This window comes from Bos mutus, chromosome 12 (genome assembly GCF_027580195.1).
Source record: "Bos mutus isolate GX-2022 chromosome 12, NWIPB_WYAK_1.1, whole genome shotgun sequence".
In the NCBI taxonomy this organism is placed as follows: Eukaryota; Metazoa; Chordata; class Mammalia; order Artiodactyla; family Bovidae; genus Bos; species Bos mutus.
Genome location: NC_091628.1, coordinates 7,844,221 through 7,867,092, shown reverse-complemented (window position 1 = coordinate 7,867,092; position 22,872 = coordinate 7,844,221). Strand labels below are relative to the sequence as shown.

General features: G+C 35.1%; 1 non-coding gene across 1 annotated transcript; it reads right to left on the bottom strand.

The window, feature by feature from the left end:
• Nucleotides 1-18,782: 18,782 nt before the first annotated feature.
• Nucleotides 18,783-18,889, bottom strand: LOC138990298 (U6 spliceosomal RNA). The gene has a single exon (XR_011466412.1). It is a non-coding gene; the product is annotated as a U6 spliceosomal RNA (small nuclear RNA).
• Between the last annotated feature and the right edge of the window lie 3,983 nt (nt 18,890-22,872).

Below are 22,872 nucleotides of genomic sequence, written 5' to 3'. Positions count from 1 at the left end.
TACCAGGGCAGTTATTATTAGCCCCAGAAAGAATGAAGTGGCTGGGCCAAAGTGGAAATGATACTCAGTTGTGGATGTGTCTGGTGGTGAAAGCAAAGTCCAATGCTGTAAAGAACAATATTGCATGAGAACCTAGAATGTTAGGTTCATGAATTAAGGTAAACTGGACATGGTCAAGCAGAAGATGACAAGAGTGAACATTGACATCTTAGGAATCAGTGACCTAAAATGGATGGGAATGGGTGAATTTACTTCACATGACCACTATACCTACTACTGTGGGCAAGAAGCCATTAGAAGAAATGGAGTAGCCTTCATAGTCAACAAGCCTGAAGTGCAGTATTTGGATGCAATCTCAAAATTGTGGTTCATTTCCAAAGCAAACCATTCAATATCATATTAATCCAAGCCTATGCCCCAACCACTAAGGTCAGAGAAGTTGAAGTTGAAGAGTTCTATGTAGACCTACACAAACCCTTCTTGAACTAACACTAAAAAAAAAAAAAAAAAAAGTCCTATTCATTATAGGGAGTTGAAATGCAAAAGCGGGCAGTCAAGAGATACCTGGCATAACAGGCAAGTTTTACCTTGGAGCACAAAATGAAATAAGGCAAAGGCTAACAGAGTTTTCTCAAGAGAACACTCTTGTCATAGCAAACATCATCTTCCAAAAGCATAAGAGACAACTCTAAGCATGGACATCACCAGATGGTTAATATTGAATTTATTATTTTCTTTGTAACTGAGAATGGAGAAGCTCTATACAGTCAGCAAAAACAAAACCTAGAGCTGACTGGGTCAGATCATGAGCTCCTTATTTCAAAATTGAGGCTTGAATTGAAGAAACTAGGGAAAATCATTATGTTATTCAGATATGAGTTAAATCAAAGACTTTGTGATTATACAGTGAAGGTGATGAATAGATTTAAGGGATTAGATCTGGTAGACAGAGTGGCTTAAGAACTGTAAACAGAGATTCATAACACTGTACAGGAGACAGTGACCAAAACCATCTCAAAACCATAAATGCAAGAAGGCAAAGTGGCTATCTGAGGAGGCTTTACAAATAGCTGAGGAAAGGAGAGAAGATAAAAGCTACAGAGAAAAGGAAAGATATACACAACTGAATGCTGAGATCCAGAGAATAGCAAAGAGAGCTAAGAAAGTGAAACTGAAAGTCACTCAGTCCTGTCCGACTCTTTGCGACCCCATGGCCTATTCAGTCCATGGAATTCTCCAGGCCAGAATACTGGAGTGGGTAGCCTTTCCTTTCTCCAGGGGATCTTCACAGCCCAGGGATCTAACCAGGGTCTCTTGCACTGCAGGAGATTTGTTACCAACTGAGCTATGAACGTCCTTAAATGAAGACATGAAGGAAAATGATAGAATTATAAAGACTAGAGATCTCCTCAAGAAAATTGGAGAAATCAAAAGAACATTTCATGCAAGGATTGGCATGATAAATAAAGAAGTAGTAAGGACCTACGAAAAGCAGAGACATTAAGATTAAGAAGAGGTGACAAGAATACACAGAAGAACTATACAAAAATGCCTCAATTACTAGGATAACCATGATGATGTGGTCAATGACGTACAGCCAAACATCTTAGTGTGTGAAGTCAAATGGGCCTTAGGAAGCACTATTGCAAACAAAGTTAGTGTTAGTGATGGAATTCCATGAGAGCTATTTAGACTCATAAAATATGATGCTGTTAAAGTGTTGCACTTAATATGTAAGCAAATTTGGAAAACAGCAGTGGCCACAGGACTGGAAAATTCAGTTTTTACTCCAATCTCAAAGAAGGGCAGTGCCAAAGAATGCTCAACTACCAGAAAATTGCACTCATTTTGCATCCTAGTAAGGTTAAGCTCAAAATCCTTCAGCTAGGCATCAGCACTATGTGAATTGAGAACTTCAAGATGAACAAGCTGGGTTTAGAAAAGGCAGAAGAATCAGGGATCAAATTGCCAGTATCTATTGGGCCAGAGAAAAAGCAAATGAATTCCAGAAAACAACAACAACAACATCAACTTCTGCTTCATTGACTATGCTACTGGGTGGATCACAAGAAGTTGTGGGAAATTTATAGAGATGGGAATATCAGACCACCATACCTGTCTCCTGAGAAATCTGCACGTGGGTAAGGAGAAACAGTTAGAACCTTACATGTAACAACCGACTGGTTCTAAACTGGGAAAGCAGTACAAGAAGGCTGTATATTCTGACCCTGTTTGTTTAACTTATACGCAGGGTACATCATGAGAAGAGCTGGCCTGACTGAATTATAATCTGGAATCAAGACTGCTGGGAGAAATATCAACAACCTCAGATATGCAGTTGATACTTTAAAAATGGAAGAAAGTGAAGTGTAACTAAAGACTCTCTTGATGAGGGTGAAAAAAAAAAAAAAAAAAGACTCTCTTGATGAGGGTGAAAGGGAGAGTGAAAAAGCTGACTTTTTTAATAAAAAAAAAAAAAAAAAAAAAACTAAGTTCACAGCATGCAGTTCAATCACTTCATGGCAAGTAGAAGGGGAAAAAGTGGAAATAGATTTTATTCTCCTGGGCTTCAAGATCACTGTGAACATTGGCTGCAGCCATGAAATAAAAGACACTTGCTCCTTGGAAGAAAAGCTATGACAAATCCAAGTAGTGTATTAAAAAAACAAAGACATCACTTTGCCAACAAATGTCAATATATGTAAAGTTATGGTTTTTCCAGTAATCATGTACAAATGTAAGAGCTGGACCATAAAGTAGATTGAGAGCTGAAGAACTAGTGCTTTTGAATTGTGGTGTTGGAGAAGACTCTTGAGAGTTCCTTGGGCTGAAAGGAGATCAAACCAGTCAATAATAAAGGAAATCAACCCTGAATAGTTATTTGAATATATATATATATATATATATATATATATTATAATCAACCAATTATATTTAAAGTCTTCACAACTATTGACAAGAAATGATTTCCAGAAAAAAAAATTTATACTGTTTAGTATATCCTTGCTTAGCAGCTTTAATTTAATTGAATAAATGAGAATGAAGAGACAGAGTATTATGTATCTACCATTATTTTTGGTAAAACAATTCAAATCTCTGCCGACCCCTTCTCCTTTTGCCTTCAATCTTTTCCTGCATCAAAGCCTTTTCCAATGAGTCAGCTCTTTTCATAAAGTGACAAAAAGATTGTCACTTCAGCTTCAGCATCAGTCCTTGAAATATTTCCAGGGGTCAAACCCACATCTCTTATGACTCCTGTATTTGCAGTCAGGTTCTTTACCACTAGAGAAACCTGGGAAGCCCAATATCTCCTTGAATCAGGAAGATCCCCCAGAGGATGGCATGGCAACCCACTCCAGTATTCTTGCTTGGGGAATGCCATGGACAGAAGAGCCTGGTGTGCTACAGCCCATAGGGTGGCAAAGAGTCTGACATGACTGAAGTGACTTAGCATGCATGCACGCATACACACACACACACACACACACATACACATACACGCTTATATCTTCTATGTTTGACCCCAGGTGTTCTCTAAATTCTATAAATTTTTCAAATTAAGATATATGGCAATTTTACATATGCACTGGGTCAGTCGCTTTGAAATATTTCTCAACATAAAGCCCCCTTATGCAGGTATTACTCTTTTTCTCTACTCCTCTTAATTTAAAAAAAAAGAAAGAAAGAAAGAAAAATATCCTTGATATATTTCTCAGTGTTTTCTGTCTCAAATTTTTTCTTCCTTTTTTTTTTCTGTTGAATTTATTCTTAACAGGATTTCAAATCCACATATACACTAAAATAACACAAATCTTTTTATTCCAGTGGTTACTTTTTATTCCTCCTCTTATCTAAACCATAAGTAGTATTTTTTCAGTCTGTGGTTGCTGTGGAATCAGCACCTAAGAGAAATCTACACTGGGGATAATAATGTACAAATATTCATTTTTCACTTGGTGATTTAAGGCATGACCCAGGAAGAGATTACCAAGCCAACCACGATGAAGAAAAGAGATCTTTGAGTACTGTGGCCTGGATAATCTCAAATTTAAAGGCCTCAGGTTATAAGAATTGATGAAAAAATACAATAAACAAAGCAGCCTGAAATCTAGGAGGAAGACCAAAAAACATCTCTGAGAAAGAATAATGTTGCTGATAGTTCTGTAAGAAGAGAACTGACATTTGACCACTGGGTTTAATATTGTGAAGACCATTGCAAAAGGTCAAAATAGGATGAGAAGAAAAATTGAAAAAAGTGAGTAAAAAAAAAAATTCTGAAGATTTTTGTGATTGTAAATAGGGAAACAGGGAAGAAGTTGAAGAAGGTAGAGATGTCAAGAGAAGTTTTGCCTTTGCTGTTGTCTCCTGGCTCTTTAAATACCGCAAACATAGCAGTGTGCTTTCATGCTGATGGATGGAATAGGTAAAATCAATAGTGAAACAGAGAGATTAAAAAATTGTTACTGTGGTGTTTTGATATCCTTGGATAAGGGACAAGAAATGTAATCTAGCAACACATGGAAAACTCACTGGACTTAACCTTGTAGCACAGGGGGATCGTGAGTAATAATTGATAGGAAGGAAGAGTGCATAAGAACTGATGCTATGGTGAGTAAAAATACACATGTTATTTGATTCAAGGTTAATAATTAAAAAAAAAAAAAACAAAAAAAACAAGTCAAAGTACAATATGACCCCAAACTGAATTAGGGATTGGGCTAATATATAAAATGCTCTAGGAAGATGATTCATGGTTGCAAACATATATGTGAGCATGTGTGCACGTGTGTGTGTGGAGATTTTGTTTAGCTTTGCTCCTCTCCTGACCCCAAACTTTCTCCCAATATTGATAAAATTAATAGTATGTTTGGTTACATTCCTAAAATATCAGCAATAGGCTGTTCCCTTAGGACTAATACTAGCAAGACATTCTATGACACAAATCTCTTCCCCAGGAATTTGGTATTGCCAGCAGAGGAGCATGTCAATAAATTTTATTTATTTTTAAATAAATAAATTTTATGTATTTTAAATAAATAAAATTTTATTTTTAATAAAATGTATTGCTTAGGGTTTTTAAAAGGAAAAGTCATGTAAAATAAGAAATTACAGGTAATTTTTTAATTTATTTAGTGATAAGGACCAAGATAAAAATGCACTGATGATTTCATTGGGAGTTATTATTAGTATAGTATTAGAGAAAGAAGAAGATAAGGAATAGTATTTTTATGTTGAATAATAGCTTTCATTTACCTGAAACCTAGTGTATGATTATTGTCAATGACACATGGGATTTAAAATGTGGAATATTATGGTTTTCCAGTGAGTTGTTTAGTCAGCATGAGGCTGCAGTAATCATCACACGCTTCAAAGAAGAGACTCTGTATTTTTGCATATCAAAAGCACAACCTCCTTTCTCTAAGGTTCAAAAATACCCAGTTCTGATGTGTTGGGATTCTCAGAATGTCATAAGAGATGTGTATTATAAATTTTCATCCTTTCTAAGGATCATCTCAGAATAATTCACCTTCCCTCCTGCATGATAATACCAAAGACAGCTAAGTATCACAATCATGTTCCCTTCGAATAAGAGAATGAGTGGTAATTGGGATCTCAGACAATGAGCAGAATCTGTCTTGATTTTGATTTGTAGATGATGAAGTGAAAAAGAAAAAGTGACAGTCTACATTTTAAACAAGAACTTATTCAGAACAGATTTACAAAGTCAATCCTCATGCATTTCTAGTAGAATGGGGAGCTTAATAATACAAATATTTTACCCACCTACCTCTTATTTTAAATATAATACTTTTTTGAGATAAAGTAAACTACTTTAGGTTTGAGTTATCTGTTTTGGGGAAAAAGATAAAAGTCTGTGGTCTAAGAGAAAATTTCAGAGTTAATTTTGAAAAGCAGATCTGTGTGTTTACCATTTTTCTTGATGTTTATAGTCTGGCTACAGTTACTGGTAAACATGCCATCACTTAGAAGGTGAACCTCTTTTTTACAGTCTGTCTTCCAGGTCTATGATGTGAACTGGATGTCTCATGTTCACCTGTCTGGTGGATTTTGAGATAATTTAGCCTCCTTAATTGTGCCTGTCTTTCTTACTACTGTTTCTCTTTGAAACATTTTGCAAATGTCCATTTTCCTGTATTGACTCAACATTTGTTCAAGCCTTGGAGTCTTTTCCAAAAGATTGACACAGTTGAGAACACTATCACCCTCTGTAATCCCTTCCTGTTTGAAGTCTCACACCCAGAACTTAGCTCTGATATATTTCACATCCAAACATTTCATGCAGGGCTTTTCTAAGTTATACAAACTTCAGTTTGAAGCTGATATCCAGAAATTGTGATAAAGCTTTGCACATTGCCTCCTTAAATAAGACCTCCAGTGTGTTTGTCACTCAGTCATGTCCAACTGTTTGTGACCCTAGCCCACCAGGCTCTTCTCTCCACGGAATTCTCCAGGCAAGAATATTGCAGTGAGTTGCCCTTCCCTTCTCCAAAACCTTAAGACTACACTGAATTTGCCCACTTCCCCAACTGTGTCACTGAGTTCACTATCTTTTGCCCTTCTAATTTAAATGTGTCATTTTTTCATCCTTGATTTTGCATCTGTTCATCCTTCTGGAAAGTAGTTCAACTTCTTCTTAAATTATAGTAAAAAATTATTTTTCAAGATGGAATGTACATAAAATTTACAGGTTTAACAAGCTCTGACTTTTCCTGGCAGCTTTAATTTATCTCCTCTCTGTGTTCAGCTGTACTTTTAAAGTGGTGACCCCTGATACATGGTACTTGCTCCGTTTGCTTCTCTGCCTCCCCCACTAGACAGTAAATATCTGGTTGAGAGAGGCTGACTTACTCATCTTTGCATCTATTGTGCCCTGTGCTTAGCTCATAGGAAGTGCTCAGTAAGAGAATGAATGAATGAAAGGATAAGTGCATACATGAATGAATGTGCTTATCCACCTCCTCTCCTCTCCTCTCATAGCTAATAGATAATGAAAACAAAAGATTTGGAGGTAAGTAAAAAGGCCAAGACATTGAATCAGTGCTCTAACTGGCATAAACCTAGGCTTATTGATTGCCACTTGACTGATCGTTTATTCATACTCTTCTATTAAAAATACCATTAACTTTTCATCAAGCATTGTGCTGTTGAATAGCATTGTTAATAGCATGGATAAATAGCATTGTTCTATTTATCTTATGAAATATATTTTACTTAACATCCATTTATGGTGAACAAGATAGTAATATTCCTTTTATCAGATGGAGACTCTGAGGCTGGAAGAGGTAACATTCATGAATTTGTTTCCTAATTAGTAGAAAGCTCTGACTTCAAACATAGGCTTTCTGATTCCAAATCTGCCTCTTTGTCACTGTTTTATATTGTCTCTCCAGAAGTCAGTCTTTTGTGTTATTGTGCATAACAAAACGTGTCAGATTTTCTCTTTCTCCTGGACTCACAAATAACAACACTGATTTATGTATTTATTAACAATAGTGTTTATTTTATCAATCACACGATAGGCATTATTTGTACCACCAGGGTGTATCATGATTTTCATACGCTACACTTGCTGAAAATGGAAATGTACCTTTCTTTATAATAACCTGTCAACTATGAAAATCAGTTTTGCATCAATTTGATAGCAAGGCCACACAAGCGAGAAAGCTTCATGCTCAGGCATTTCAGTACATAAGTTACTATGTGTGCTGCCATTTTCAATAATATCAATAATTCTTATTGCTAGTGAAGTAGCACATAAGTTGTTTTTAGATAATGATAGTATTTTCAGGCAATATTCCAATTTTTGTGCTTTGAAAGTGAGCATTGCTGGTTCCCTATAACACATGCCAGTGTCCTCACCGCATTGGTTCTGTGAACCAGTGTGCCTGCGTTCTCATTTACTTGCCCTTACCTTACTGCTGCTCTTGCTCATAAAAAACCATTTCCAAGTCAGTTGCTTTTCTATCTAATAGCATCTTTGTTGTGGATTATAGTAAATGATTTAGCTCGCTGACTCTATGCTTGGTGGAACATCCTCAGGCTTATTTTGAGCTAAGCAAGATTTTACTAGATGGTCTTTGAATTCAAAGGCTGCTTTTGGCAACTCCAGGAAGAATAGTGCTGATGATTTAGAAAACTGTAGCTTTATAAATGACCACTTTCCAGCGGCAGGAAATTAATGGCAGACGAGTGGTAAATAGGTCCATTTCATTTTATTCCCAACCTGCATGTATTCTAAGGAAATGGTTATAGCCTGGGAGAAGAGAACAAGGGAAAGTTTGTAAGATGATGGAAACTTTATTGCTACATTGACAAAAAAAAAAAAAAAAAATCTCATGTACCATTGGTTAAAATTATCAATTTTATAAGTAATCTAATTTTATTGTTTTCTTAGAAAATCAAGATTATGGGATAAAATCCTAGGCAAGCCTGTTGGGCAGGTAGCATAAGCAAGAAATATACCTGTGCTGATTTAAACCACTGGTGTTTGGAGTGTATTACTTTAGAAGGTTTAAGGAAGTTGTTTGACCTTGGTATTAGTCCAAGAAATTGGACTTTCTTTTCCCAACAATATTCCTATTGCTGAACACTGGGGCAACTCGAAACATTGTTACTCTATACGACTGAGATGAAATCAGAATGAGGTAACATTTGGAATAAAGTTATATTTTGTTGTTTGTGTTTTGTTTTATCTAAAAAGCCTTAAGAAATAAATTTCTACAGACTTGCTTAACAGTTTTACATCATTTCTAAGCTTACCTGTAAACATGGTTGAGGTTGTCATATATAATCAATATACAGATATTCCAAATAAAAGTAGACTAAAATCTGCGTTTCTTTGATCTGGAATATGCACTGTCAAAACTTAAAGAGCCAAATGTCTCTAGAAGTCTGTGATATTGATTTGATTAAGAATTTATGCTATTATAGGAGCCTCAAAGAAATATGTAGAACCACATTGGTTTAACTCTATAGCTTTAAAATACTGGCCAGCATGAAAACACAGTTCATTGTGTTCAACGGAATAAATATTTATTACAAAATTTGAGTGGTATATTGTAACGAATTGGGGCAAGGCAATTAGTTATAAGGTCTATGAAAAGTTATTACCTTAGCCTTTGGGGTCTGAATCAATAGTCCTTTGCTCAATCATAACTGAAGTCAGGATGGGGGACACATGTACATCCATAGCTGATTCATGTCAATATATGGCAAAAACCACTACAATATTGTAAAGTAATTAGCCTCCAATTTAAAAAAACAAAAAAACAAAAAAACTGAAGTCAATGAAATGAAAGGCTACAGAATTGAGTGTGAGATATTAACATAGGGACCATTTTAGCTGCTGACTAACAAGGTAATGCTTTAGAAAGAGGATGATTTATCACTACATGAAGAATTCCTGAATCAGTTATGTGACATTATACAGTCTCTATTCCCTAGCTGATGCATTGATTAAGTATGATAACAAAGCTGTGGGTTGTCTTGTTGGTGATACAGTCCAATATTATCTTAATTATCCTTCATTATGAATGCTGCTAGGCTAAGGCTAGAACGTGGCTGAGTTGTGAGGATGGTGTTAAATAGTCCATCACCATTATAATAAGGCAAAGGACACGTTTCAACAGAGTAGATAAGACAAGAGCTTTCATTTTTTTCATGGAATGAAAACAAAATTCTTTCTGAGTTTACATGAATGTATATAGTAATATACATGAAGAGTAATTTTATTAATTCATTTTTAAGTCTGAATTTAGTTTTCTTAGTATTATCATGCAGATACATAGCTTTTTCTCATGTACTTTTATTCCAAAATAACTAAATTTACTTAAAGATTAGTAAATTCTCTGTTGTTTTATTAAATTGAACACTGATTCCATTTAATTCACTGGTGTCTTCGGTTTCACTAGAGATATATGTCCTGCAAAATTCATTTGGTATGGCGTCAATTTTATTTAATTAAATAAATTTATTAAATATTAAAAATTATTTAATTTTTCAATGAATGGCCATTCAGACATGAAAGATAATGGATCAACAAGTGAAATTTCTCTCTCCCCTCCAAATGTATTATTCACAATGTACACTGCTTTTGTTTCAGCCTTAAAACTAATATGTATACAATTAATCATTTTTCTGTTTTGAAGAACTGGAACTAAAATTATTTTTCCTAAACTGATTTTTCTAGATATCAAGATGCTATACACACTTTCAATTTTTAAGTCTTTCTTTACACAAATAAACACACTAGATCAGATGTTACATCACTATGTTTTTTTTGAGCTGTAAGCCATTGCCAGAAAATTTTACAGAACTTTCTAAAGTGGCCTGCTTTTAATCATGATATGATTTTTCCCCTAAGATGTTTGGAGATTCTAAAATATTTAACATATTTAAAATTATCTCAATGTTTATTTTCCTATTGCCTCTAGGTCTATTTTGCTTCCTCATATTGAATAAAAACTATCAAGTATAAAATCTTTCCATCTCTTCCTCTGATGGGGGTATACACACACACACACACACACACACACACATGCACACACATACACACACAATACCTCTCTTTTAGGTTCTGTTTAATTTGTATTATGAGGACCAGCATGGACTTCCTAATTTTCAAGTATGTTTTCCTCAGTTCTCATAATTAAGGACATCAGCAACTCCCTACTCTTGGTCATCTTCCTTCAAAAAAATCTCTCTCCTTTGGCTCCTGTGGGTTCATTTTACACTTTGTCATAACTCTAAAATCAATATTATGGCTTTAAAGTTGTTTATTTTCCTCCCATTGTTGTGGCTTTATTGAACATTTTAATTTATTCAACCAACATGGATTTATTGAATAGCTGTCAAATACATGGGTCAGCAGGTAGAGGATTCACCTGCCAATGCAAGGATTGCAAGAGATGCAGGTTTGATCCCTGGGTCAGGAAGATGGCCTCGAGTGGAAATGCCAAGCCCTCCAGTATTCTTGCCTGGAGAATTCCATGGACAGAGGAACCTGGCGAGCTACAGTTCATAGAGTCACACAGAGTCAGACATGAGAGGGTGACTGAGCACATGAAGAAGAGTACACAAATACATAGAAATACCATGAATGAACGTTAAGTGTGTCAAATGCTTTTTCTGTGTTTCTTGAGATGATCAAGTGCTTTTCCTTTAAGTTGTTGATATGATAGTTTGCACTAGTCGTTTTTCTTTTTTATTGGAGTATAGTTGCTTTACAATGTGTTAGTTTCTACTCTACAGCATAATGAATCAGCCATATGAATACATGTATCTCCTCCCTTTTGGGCTTCCACCCCATTCAGGTCACCACAGGGCCTTAAGTATAGTTCCCTGTGGTATGTTCATATTAGTTATCTATGTACATAGTATCAATAGAGCATATGTGTCAATCTCAATCCGCTTTGATTACTGAACAAGTTTGAAATTCTGGAATAAACCCTACTTGTCATGATGTAGTTTCTTTTCTGTATGTTTTATATATATTTGGCTAATGACTGGTGAATAATTTGGCATTCATACTCATGAGGGTTATCTGTAGCTTGTGTTTCTTGTAATGTCTTTATTAATTTGGTTATTCAGATAATACTGGATGCACAATGAGTTGGGCAGTGTTCCCTCCTGTTCTTTTTCAGGAAGAGATGGTATTACTTTGGTATTTTTTTTAATGTTTGATACAATTTACCCAGGAAACATCTTATATCTGATGCTTTATTTATTGAAAGATATAATTACAAATTCACTTTCTTTAAAAAGATTACATTTCTTTCCCCCAGCTTTATTGTGGTATAGGCAAAAATTGAATATACTTAAGGTATACAATGTGATGTTCTTACATACATATACATTGTAAAATGTTTACAACATTCAAGCTAGTTAAAATATCCATCAGTTTCCATAGTACCTTTTTTGTGAGAACAATTAAGTTCTACTCAGCCAATTTCATGTGTACAATGAAGCGTGGTTAATGACAGTCATCATGATGTAGTACATCATATCTTCAGAAGTTCCTCCTGTGTATCTAAATCTTTTCTGTATGTTACTAAATATATTTTGCTAAAATACATTTATTTTAGATATTAACCAAAAAATATGTATTTAGGTTGTATGCCCATTTTTAAATCAGGTTGTTTGTTTTCCTGTCTGTTGTTGTTGCTTATTTATTTTGAATATGAACTGCTAAAGAGATACTTGGCTTGCCAATATTTTCCTATTACATACTTGACTTTTTTTTTTCTTTTTGCCCTTTGACCAATATTTTCCCCATTTTTTTCACCCTCTAGACCCTGGTAAGCAACATCCTACTCTCTGCTTCTTAGTCTTACTTTTGTATATTCCACATCTAGGTGAGAATAAACAGTATTTGTCTCTCTGTGTCTGACTTATTTCAGTTGGTGTAATGATAACCAGTTTTATCCATTTTGCCACAATATGCAATCAACTACTGTTGAGCCTTAAGAAAGAGGTAAACTTAATTATGTGTATATAAATATATATAGACTATATACACATATGTGCAAATATTTTCCCATCACATAGGTTGTTTCTTTGTCGGGTTTTTTTTTTTTTTTTTACAGAAATGTTGTTGTTGTTCAGTTGCTAAGCTGTGTCTGACTCTTTGGGACCCATGGACATGTTTCCTCTGTCCTCCACTGTCTCTCAGAGTTCACTCAATTTCATATCCATTGAGCAATGCTATCTAACCATCTCATCTCCTGCCACCTCCTTCTTCTTTTGCCTTCAATCTTTCCCAGCCTCAGGGTTGTTTTCCAATGAGTCAGCTCTTCACATAAGGTGGACAAAGTATTGGACCTTCAGCAACAGTCCTTCTGATGAATATTCAGGGTTGATTTCCTTTAGGATTGGCTGGTTTGGTCTCCTTGCTGTTCAAGGGATTCTCAAGAGTCACCACAATTGGAAAGCATCAATTTTTTGGTGTTCAACCTCCTTTTTGGACCAACTCTTACATCCATACATGACTACAGGAGAAACCATAGCTTTGACTATATGGACCTTTGTTACCAAAGTGATGTCTCTGCTTTTTAATATGCTGTATAGGTTGGTCATAGCTTTTCTTCCAAGGAGCATATCTTTTAATTTCATGGCTGCAATGATTTTGGAGCCCAAGAAAACACAATGTGTTATGCCACTTTTACCCCTTCTATTAATATTCACCATGAAGTAATGGGACTGGATGTCATGATATTAGTTTTTGAATGTTGAGTTTTAAGCTATCTTTTCCACTTTCCTTTTTCACCTTCAATAAGAGACCATTGTTTTCACTTTCTGCCAGGATAGTGGTAACAACTGCATATTTGAGGTTACTGATATTTCTCCCAGGAGTCTTGATTGCAGCTTGTGATTCATCCAGCATGGCGTTTCTCATGATGCACTCTGCATATAAATTAAATAAGCAGGGTAACAAAATGCAGACTTGATGTACTCTTTTCCCAATCTTGAACCATCCCTTTTTCCATGTCTAGTTCTAACTTTTTCTTCTTGACCTGCATACAGGTTTCTTGGGAGACTGGTAAGATGATGTGGCACTTCCATCTCTTTAAGAATTTTCCATGGTTTGTTGTGATCCACACAATTAAAGCTTTAGTGCTGTAAGTGAAATAGAAGTATATGTTTTTCTGGAATCCCTTTGCTTTCTCCATGATCCAATGATTGTTGGCACTTTGACCTCTGGTCCCTCTGCCTCTTTGAAGCCAAGTTATATACACGGAATTTCTCAGTTCATGTACTGCTAAAGCCTACCTTGAGGATTTGGACAATAACTTTGCTAGTATGTGAAATGAGCACAATTGTATGGTAATTTGAACAGTGTTTGGCATTGCCCTTCTTTGCAATTGGAATGAAAGCTGACTTTTTTCAATCCTGTGGCCACTGCTGAAATTTTTAGTTCAATGCACTTTGATTTGCCAATGTTAGTTTTCACTGCATATACTTCCGAGATTATATACAAAAGGTACGACAAAAGGATTTTTTCTTATAATTTCTTCTAGCAGTTTGCAGCTTCAGCTCTTCTTTAAGTATTGAATATATAGACAGCTCCTTTTTTTTCTTAATTTAATGTTAATAAAGTTCCTGTATCACTGTTTTACAGGTGGACAGACAGTTTTTCCAATACTATTTATTGAAGAAACTCTTCTTTCCTAATTGTGCATGCGTTGTATAATAGGATTATCTTTATTATATGTTGGTCAGTTCAGTCCAGTTTAGTAGCTCAGTCATGTCTGACTCTTATGACCCCATGGACTGCAGCACTCCAGGCTCCCTGTCCATCACCAACTCCCAGACTTGCTCAAACTCATGTCCATTGAGTTGGTGATGCCATCCAACCATCTCATCCTCTGTTGTCCCCTTCTCCTCCAGCCTTCATTCTTTCCCAGCATCAAAGTCTTTTCCAATGAGTCAGTTCATTGCATCAGGTGGCCAAAGTATTGGAGCTTCATCATCAGTCCTTCCAATGAATATTCAGGACTGACTTACTTCAGGATTGACTGGTTTGGTCTTCTTCATGTCCAATGGGCTCTTGAAAGTCCTCTCCACCTCCACAGTTCAGAAACATTAATTCTTTGGTGCTCAGCTTTCTTAATGGTCCAACTTTCACATCCATACATAACTACTGCAAAAACCATAGCTTTACATATACAGACACATTTTGGTAAAGTAATGTCTCTACTTTTTAATAGGCTGTCTAGGTTGGTCATAGCATTTCTTCCAAGGAGCAAGAGTCTTTTAATTTCATGGCTGGAGTCATCATTTGCAATGATTGTGGAGCCCAAGAAAATAATCACTGTTTCCATTGTTTCCCCATTTATTTGCCAGGAAGTGGTGGGACCAGATGCCATAATCTTAACTTTTTGAATGTTGAGTTTTAAACCAGCTTTTACTGATTCCTCTTTCACCTTCATCAAGAGGTTCTTCAGTTCCTCTTCACTTTCCTCCATAAGGGCATTGTCCTCTGCATATCTGAGGTCATTGTTATTTCTCCTGGAAGTCTAGAATCCAGCTTGTGCTTCATCCAGCCCTGCATTCTGCACAATGTACTCTGCATATAACCAAGGTCACAAAATACAGCATATCTGAGGTTACTGATATTTCTCCTGGCAATCTCTTGGTCCATGTCAATTCTAACTGTTGCTTCTTGACCTGCACACAGATTCCTCAGGAGGCAGGTAAAGTGGTCTGTAACTCCCATCTCTCTAAGAATTTTCCATAGTTTGTTGTGATCCACACAGTCAGAGGATTTAGCATAGTCAATGAAGCAGAAGTAGATGTTTTTCTGGAATTCTCTTGACTTTTCCATGATCCAGTGGATGTTGGCAATTTGATCTCTGGTTCCTCTGAGTTTTCTAAATCCAGTTTGAACATCTAGGAGTTCTTGGTTCACATACTATTGAAGTCTACCTTGGAAAATTTTTGATCATTATTTTGCTAAGGTGTGAGATGAGCACAATTGTGTTGCAGTTTGAACATTCTTTGGCATTGCCCTTCTTTGGAATTAGAATGAAAATGGACATTTTCCAGTCCTGTGGCCAGTGCTGAGTTTTTCAAATTTGCTGGCATATTGAGTGCAGCACTTTAACAGCATCATCTTTTAAGATTTGAAATAGCTCAGCTGGAATTCCATCACCTGCCCTAGCTTTATTCATAGTGATTCATCCTAAGGCCCACCTAACTTTGCACTCCTGGATGTCTAGCTCTAGGTGAGTGATCATACCATCATGGTTATCTATTTTTTTTTTAATTTTGAGATTGGTCTATTTCAGTTAAATTATGGAATTTGTGTGCATATATACTTTATATTAACCCCTAGTTATCTTTTTAATGATTTGGGGATCTCGGATAATATTTCTTTTTTTCATTCTTGTTCAATTTGACTGAAGTTGTATCACTTTTATTAACTTTTTGTTAAAAAGAGTAATATCTGGATTCATTGGTGTTCTCTACTGTTTTTCTGTTTTCAGTTTCACTGCCTTGTACTATTAAACTTATACCCTTCTTTCTGCTTGATTTGTTTTATTTTGCTCTTTTCACTCATGATAAGTACTGTGGAAATGTACATTACTGATTTAAGTAAGAACTTTTGTCTATACTTATATAAGCATTTGATGCTATATATGTATCTCTATGCACTACTTTGGGTGCTTCTGACAATTTTTATGTGCAGTGTTTCATATTTTATTCAATTCAGACTGTATTTTAGATTTTTTTTAGAGATTCTATCATTGACACATGTACTATTTATGATTATTACATTTTCCAAATATTGAAAAGTTTTGGCATTTTCAATATATTTAGTTATATCTTAAATTGTATGATCTGAGAAAATTCTTTGTATTATTTGTATTCCTTTAAATTTGTAAAAGGGTTTTTTTATGTGTCCAGCTATGTAAGCTGTTTTGGTGACTGTTCCATGCACACTTGAGAAAAATGTATATTCTGCTGTTGGGTAGAATATTCCATTAGGCAATAAAGTAACTTGATAAATATTGTTTTTCAGCTCACCTATACATTGCCATTTTTCTGCCAACTTTTATTAGTTACCTAAAAAGTAGTGTTGGATGTTGAAATATATTTATTCATTGTTTGTTTCTTCTTTCATTCCTTGTTTCACATGTTAGAAATTCTTTTGTGAAGATAAACATTAGCATTTTATGTTTGTTAGCTAATGTATACTTTGTCATTTTAAAATATTTACTTTATGTCTAATAATATTTCTTCTTCTGAAGTCTACTCTGGTACAGATACTGCAATTCTAGTTTTATTTGGCTTTGTATCTGTGTGGTGTTCTCTGTCTATACATTTTAATACGTTTATGCCTTTTTATTGAGATATAATCTAGACAAAATTCATCTAATTAATCATACAATTCAGCCTTTTTAGTGTGTTCACAAAGTTTTGCAACCTTCACAACTACCTAATTCCAGAATATTCTGATCGACCCAAAATAAATTTCATACACATTAGCAGTTAATCCAGTAGCCTACTTTCTGTATCCATTAATTTGCCAGATTCTGTATATTTTCTATAAACAAACTTATACAGCCTTGTAGCTGGCTTCTTTTGCTTAACATAATTTTTTCAAAGTTCTTTCACAGTTTGGGATGTATTAGTTCTCAATTACTTTTAATGCCTGCATAATATTCCATGTGTATTTTTTGGTGTGTGTATACATACACATAATTGCTTATCTATTCATTAATTAAAATTTGAGTTTTTCTCCCCTATTTTGCTACTTTAAACAATATTTTATAGACTTTTGAGTACAAATTTATGTGTGAGGCTGTGCTTTTAGTTCTCTGGGGTATATAACTAAAAAGGGAATTGCAGGTTTTTATTGTAACTCTATGCTTAACTTATTGAAGAACTGCACGCTATTTATCAAATCAACTGCACGATTTTACTTCCAAATTTCAAGTCATCATAATTCCAATTTCCCCACACCCTTTTTATTATCTGTAGTTTTCCTTTTTTAAATTTATTGCAGTTTTAAATTGATTAGGGCTATCATGGTAGGAGTGAAGTGGTATGTCATTATATTTTTGCTTTACATTTCCCTCATGACTACAGGTGCTGAGTACTCATGTCTTTGTTGGTCATTTGTATATCTTCTTCGGGGAACTATGTATTAAAGTTCTTTGCCCATTTTTGGTTGGATATTTGCTTTTTGGTCGAGTTTTTAGAGTTCTTTACATATATTGAAAATAAGGTATTTATTAGATATATGATTTACAGATATTTCCACACATTGTAGGTGTAGCTTCTCAATTTCTTGATAGTGTTCTTTGAATCACAAAAGCTTTTTATATGCATAACGTCTAGTTTCTTTTTTTTTTTTTGCAGAGTGGGAAAGGGGTTGCTATGCTTTAAGAATCATATCTAAGAAAGCATCATCTAAACTAAAGCCACAAAGATTTACATTTATATACTTTCTTCTAATAGTTTTTCACTGTGATATCTTACAAATGTAAAGTCTTTGATCCATACTGAGTTACTTTTTATTTGTTGTGAAATAAAACTACAACTTCTTTCTTTTTACATCTGGATATACAGTTGGTCTAGCACTATTTGTTGAAAAAACTATTCTTTCCCCATTGAATTGTCTTTGCAGTTTTATTGAAAATCAGCTAACCATAGATATATGAGTTTATTTCTGGACTTTCAGTTCTATACCATGGACTGATATGTCTATTTTTTTATGCCAGTAAAACACTATATTATTGTACCTTTTGCAGAGGTTTTGAAATCAGAAATTTTTAGTCCTCTTAGTTTGTTCTTATTCTTCAAGATGGTTTTATTTATTCTGGGATGTTTTCTTAACATGTAAATCATAGGATTAACATGTCAATGATAGGGTTAATTTGTCAGTTTCTGCAGGAAATCCTACTGCAGTATTGACAAGAATGGCAATGAATTTGGGGAGTATTTATTTTATTAATAAGATGCTATACAGTGATTGATACTTGTATATTCACTCAACCTTGAGTCTTTCAGATAATCTTACTAGGTCATGATGTATAATCCTTTCTGCTATATTGTGGGATCTGACTTGTTACTATTTTTTGAGAATTTTGTGTACTTTTTCATGAAAACGTCATCTATAATTTAAAGATTTTGTGATATCTTTGCCTGACTTTGCTATCAGAGTAATGCGGGCCTAATAAATTGAGTTAAAAATGTTTTCTCCTCTTTCTAAATTATTTTCTTCTTAAGAATTTGAAATAATTGGCCTTAAATTCTTTTTAAAATTTTTAATTGGAGCATATTGGCATGCCATCCTATTGCAGGGACCATGATAATCTTCTTTGCATTATTCCAATTTTAGTGTATGTGCTGCCAAAGAGAGAATGAGCTTAATTCGTTTTTGAAGAATTGAAGTTGAATTCTTCAGTTGAAGCCGTCATCACTATCAGGTCTTAGATTTTTCTTTTTTTTTGCAGAAACTTTAAAAATTGCTAATTCATTCTCTTTGCTCATTAGAATTCTATTCAGATTTTCTATTCCTTGTTGAGTCTGTTTCAGTATTTTTCTAGGAGTTGGGAGTGTGACTATCACTTCAAGATATTCACTTTGTTTCACTTGATATATGCCCAAAAGGGGAATGACTGGGTCATACAGTTCAGCTCAATTCAGTTCAGCCACTCAGTCATGTCCGACTCTTTGGGACCCCATGGACTGCAGCATGCCAGATTCCCAGTCCATCACCAACTCCCGAAGCTTGCTCAAATTCCTGTCCATCAAGTTGGTGATGTTATCCAACCATCTCATCCTCTGCTGTCCCCTTCTCCTTCTGCCTTCAATCTTTCCCAGCATCAGGGTCTTTGCTAATAAGTCAGTTCTTCAGGTCAGGAGGCCAAAGTATTGGAGTTTCAGCTTCAGCATGAGTCTTTCCAATAAATATTCAGGACCATTTAGGATGGACTGATTTCCTTTAGGATTGACTGATTGGATCTCCTTGCAGTCCAAGGGACTCTCAAGAGTCTACTCCAACACCACAGCTCAAAAGCATCAATTCTTTGGTGCTCAGCTTTCCTTATAGGCCAACTCTCATATCCATACATGACTACTGAAAAAACCATACCTTTGACAAGAAGGATCTTTGCTGGCAAAGCAATATCTCTGCTTCTTAATATGCTGTTGAGGTTGTCAGAGCTTTTCTTCCAAAGAGCAAGTGTCTTTTGATTTCATGGCTGCAGATTTCACCATCTGCAGTGATTTTGGAGCCCTAGAAAATAAAGTCTGTTACTGTTTCCATTGTTTCCCCAACTATTTGCCAGGAAACGATGGGACCGGATGCCATGATCCTATGCTTTGAATGCTGAGTTGTAAGCCAGCTTTTTCACTCTCATCAAGAGGCTCTTCAGTTCCTCTTCAGTTTCTGCCATAAGGGTGGTATCATCTGTATATCTGACATTATTGATACTTCTCCCAGCAATGTTGATTCCAGCTGTGCTTCATCCAACCCAGCATTTCTCATGATATACTCTGAATATAGGTTAAATAAGCAAGGTGACAATATACATCCTTGATGTACTCCTTTCCCAATTTGGAACCAGTCTGTTGTTCCAAGTCTAGTTCTGACTGTTGCTTCTTGACCTGCATACAGATTTATCATGAGGCAAGTAAGGTGGTCTGGCATTCCCAAAACTTGAAGAATTTTCCACAGTTTTTTTCCGATGTGTACAGTACACAGTTTTTTTCTGTGTACAGAGGCTTTGGTGTAATCAGTGAAGAAAAAGTATGTTTTTCTGGAATTCTCTTGCTTTTCTATGATTAAGTGGATGTTGGCAATTTGATCTCTGGTTCTTCTGCCTTTTCTAAATCCAGGTTGAACATCTGGAAGTTCTTGGTTCATGTACTGTTGAAGCCTGGCTTGAAGAATTTTGGTCATTTCTTTGCTAGTGTGTTAGATGATGAATGCAATTGTGCAGTAGTTTGAACATTCTTTGGCATTGCCCTTCTTTGGGATTGAATGAAAACTGACCTTTTCCAATCCTGTGGCCACTGTTGAGTTTTCCCAATTTCCTGGCATATTGAGTGCAGCACTTTCACAGCATCATCTTTTAGGATTTGAAATAGCTTAACTAGAATTCCATCATCTCCATTATCATTGTTCTTAGTGATGCTTCCCAAGGCCCACTTGACTTTTTATTCCAGGATATCTGGCTCTAGATGAGAGATCACACTATCGTAGGTATCTGGGTCATGAAGATATTTTTGTACAGTTCCTATGTGTAATCTTATATTCATATGGTAGTTCTATCTTTAATTATTTGAGGAAACTCCATGTTATTTTCTTCAGTGGCTGTCCCAATGTACATCCCCACCAACAGTATACAAGGATTCCCTTTTCTCCACATCTTTGCCAGAACTTATTATCTCTTGTTTTTTTGATGATAACCATTCTGACAGGTGTAAGATGATATTTCATTTGACATATACATTGATGTATATGTCAAACATCTTTTCATATACCTGTTGGCCATTTGTATATCATTTTTGTTCAAGTTCTGTGCCCAAGTTACAATTGTATTATTTGTGCATTTTTTTAACTATTTAGTTGCATTCATTTCTTATATAGTATGTATACTAACTCTTATTTATAGCTTGAAAATATTTGTTTGGTATTCTTTAGGTTGCTTTTCACTCTGTTGACTTTTTCTTTTGTTTTTGTTTTTTCTGAAATTTTTAGTTTGATATAGACCCACTTATTTATTTTCTATTTTGTTGGTGTTTTTATTGTTACAGCCACATCATATTTGAAGAAGCAGTTACCTCTTCCAATCTTTACTGACTAGATACAGGGAAGAAATACCTTTTGTCAGTCCTGTTAGAGATTCTCATGCTTTCTCAGATCTTTTCTAAGATACAATTCTCTGCACTTCTTGTTCCTGCTTATGGGGATGTCCTTTAGATTTTATGCCTTCATCTTCCTGCAAAAGCAGATGGAACACTGACAGCTTTCTCTTGCTTTCCCTAGGGAAGTGAGGGATACTCAAGTGTATGTGGTTTCACCCGGTTTCACAGAGTTGGGTCAGCTTTCTGCATGTGCTCAGTAGCTGTCTGCAAAGGCTGGCTCTTGCTGCCACTGGAGAGTGCACACAAGAAGCCAGCCATGGAGTTGAGGGGGAAGGAGTGTGAGTTGAAAGGAACATTGGGGTTACCTGTAGGCCTATTAGTGGGATTCAAGGTGAGGCCTCCCCAGCAGTTCTTGGGCATACTTACTGATGCAGTCTGCAAAATGCCTTAGTAGGATCTGTGGGATCTCCAGTATCTGTGGTTCTCCCAGGCTTTCCAATCCTAGCTGTGCTACACACTTCATATTTTTAATGGGATGAGAAAGTAGTGGATCTCTTTGACAGCATCCTGTGCAACTGGGGAAACTGGGTTCACTCTCACCTGCTGAAGAAATCACAGCCAATAAGGTCTTGCTTAGCACTGAGCCATGCTGCCTTAGGGGAGGGGAGACTTGGGTAAAAACTGTTTCTCTTACCCTCTCAAATGTATCCAATCTCAGACTTCTTGCTCTACTGGCCTCCTGGAATTCCATGGCAATTTCTCCACTGGCTTTCTGAATTCTGCAAAGTCTTCTTCCAACCATGGTGATTGTCAAGATTGGTGTTCTTTGGTGGGAAAATGGTAGAAAACTCTTTATTTCACCAGCATGATAAAGTCTTATATGTTTACAAAAACATCCTTTAAGGTTTGCTTATCTGATATTTATTTTAATTTAAGCTATTTCACCACTGATAATTAACATTATATAAAGATTATAAGATTACATAACTTTATACCTTGCTTAAAACAATTATTTGTAACCATAGCATGTCTAGTTTTGTTTTTAAATTGTATTTTAAATAAAAGTGTACTTTAAATCAAAGTTTAACATCTTTGCTAATTATCTAATGTTTCAAAATTTGTAAGTTCAAAACAAACCTTTCTGATGCTGCCTCTATTTTACAAAAGTATTTTTAAGTTTTTATATTTAAAAACAATTTTAATATATTTAAAAATTAACATATTTAATATATATTTCACATAGGAGATATATATAATAAATTCTGCATGTTATATAATTTATTGATTATACAAAAGAATATTTTTAGCTTTGAATATAAAGCAATTTATAACACATACACATACGTACTCACACACAAGTGCACATTTACCCTAAACTTCAAAAGAATAATTTCAGGACTATTATTAAGTAGAAAAATACTAATGCTTGTGAAGAGGCTATAACAAGGACTAATAAGCGTGAGGTAAATGCATGCTATTTTTATTAATAGCAGAAGTGTTTATGCACATATATTTTAAAATATGATTGTGAAT